Raw genomic sequence first — 2,311 nt, forward strand, 5'->3', positions numbered from 1 at the left:
TTTTATGTTGCTCTGAGTTTGTCATTCATTGCTGTCTAAAAGAGACTTCTTTCAAAGTCTGTGTCTGAGCTTACATGTTCTCTTTGCTCACTTGTAAAATGGGGACAACAGTAGTCCTGTCTTCTGGGGATGTTGTGGGCACTGAATGAGACACTGCATGTGAAACGTTAGCCTAGTGCTAGGCATGTGGTGCTTAGTAGGTGTTAGTGCAACAGCAGCCTTGTGCCCTGTGATGCATAAAGATTTCAAAACCTTAGAAAACAAATGCTTGTCAGTTTTTTTGTTTGTTTGTTTTTGTTTTTTTTAAAGCTGCATGTAAATCCCTTTTGTTTAGGGGAAGGAGAGATTTAATTTTTAGTTGTGGTCTTTCTCTAATCAGAAGTTAGGACAATTGTAGTGGAGTCAGAGAGCAGAACTGAAGGTTAAGATCACTTTATACATAATGAAAATGTGCCTCAGTGGTTGTGTAGCTTGACAGTAAAGAGCTCAGGAGCTGCTGTTAGACTGGCCCATATTGAGGTCTGCACTTAGCCTCTGATAGGGTCCTGTAAGGGTAAAGGAGATGGGTGTTAAGTCCCTGCCCCTATGGGCACTCTCAATAAACCCACACCTACTCACCTACTCTCAGTAAATCTTATCCTTGTGAAGACTGGGGTTTTGGTGAGGTTGATCACTGATAAGTTACAACAAAGTTTTATTGTATTGATGATTTTAATGGGCAGGAACATATTTGGCTGTGACTAACAGAAAATTCTGCAGAGTGGCTTAAACAAGCCAGGGGTTTATATTCCCCACCTAACACAAAACCTGGAGCTAAGAGGTCCCAGCCCTACAATAGTTGCTTCAAGGGTATTGAGGAGCCCAGAGACTGCCCTCCTCACCTCCCCGCTCTTAGTCTGTGGCTTTTGGCCTCATTGTTGTAGACTTGGCTATGGCTATGGCTGGAGGTACATCTGGGGGTCTGTGCAGAGGAAATGAGAATAAACATTGTTTTCTGTTTAAGATTTTGTCAAGGAATTGTCTCTCCTGAAACTTCTTTCTGTATTTTTTGGCCACTTTTTGCTACAAGAGCTTCTGGAAATGTAACTTCTTTTCCAGCTTCTTTAACCTAAGTAAGCAAGGAAAAAGGGAACCAGAATGGATCCAACTTATCATTTCCCTACAGTGGATGAAGCAGAGGGAATTGTGACAAAATTTGAAGTTGTGATTGAAGCAGCGGAGGCTTACTTGAATTTGGAGACTGGCCTGCATTGAGAATCCGTAGAAATTTAGATTATTTGGTATTATTATAGGTAGGTGGAATTTCTTCCTTGGCATAATCCAAGTATCAACATAAATTCCAAAGACAAAATATCTTTGATCATATAAAACTCTTCTCACCCTATTACTGCTTTTACAGACAGGACCTAGGGCCACTAAGTATTGTAGCTATCTTTTTCCTCCACTGTTTTCTCCGTATCAGGTTTTTTTTTTTTAAATTGATAATTACACAGACAATTCAAATGCCCATTTTCCCTTTTATTACCCAAGATATCCTTTCTCTTTTCCCTTTTTCTTCCTGCTTGTCACCCATCTCAAATTACTTTTAGAATCGACAGGTTCAGTGTAGTTCATGTTTCTCTTTTTTTGTTTTTTGTAGATACTGCGGTATAATTTGGCAAACAAAGCGAGAATTTGTTCAGAAAGATGAAGTCATTTTAGAGGCACTTTGTTAGTAGAATTATCATCAGATTGGTGCCATGTTTTGCTGTTTGAAATTGTCCAGAATGATGAGCCAATAAAATATACCAGTTGGCTCATTCTTGTTTATTCTGTTTATTTTGAAATATAGTTCTTAAAAAATGCATGGGGTAACAGTGACCACATATATTCCTTTATGTAAAATGCTTACTAAACTACCAGGGATGAGACACAATATTTTGCTAATTTATAGTGGCTTTTGCTGTGCATGGGGATGACCTTGGCAAACTGAGGGCTGATGGGGGTGTGGGAGAAGGTGATGGGCATGGGGGAGGCACTTGTTGGAATGAGCACTGAGTGTTATATGGAAACCAACTTGACAATAAACTATATATAAAAAAAGAAACCCTTGTTTTGCTGCAGAAGTCACCAAATTTGAGTTTTAATCCTTGTGGTATTAACATATAGGGCAGTATCCAAATGCACAAACCATTAATGGAAGCATTTTGTAGATGTTATACATTTGTAAATACATTTTATGCCTCCTTAGCTACTAATAACTGTAGGTGATGAACGCATTTATTTGTAACAAGTATTGAATACCCTTCACATTTATGGTGCTGGCATATAA

This window comes from Hyaena hyaena, unplaced genomic scaffold, assembly GCF_003009895.1.
Source record: "Hyaena hyaena isolate Hyena2069 unplaced genomic scaffold, ASM300989v1 scaffold_1435, whole genome shotgun sequence".
NCBI lineage: Eukaryota > Metazoa > Chordata > Mammalia > Carnivora > Hyaenidae > Hyaena > Hyaena hyaena.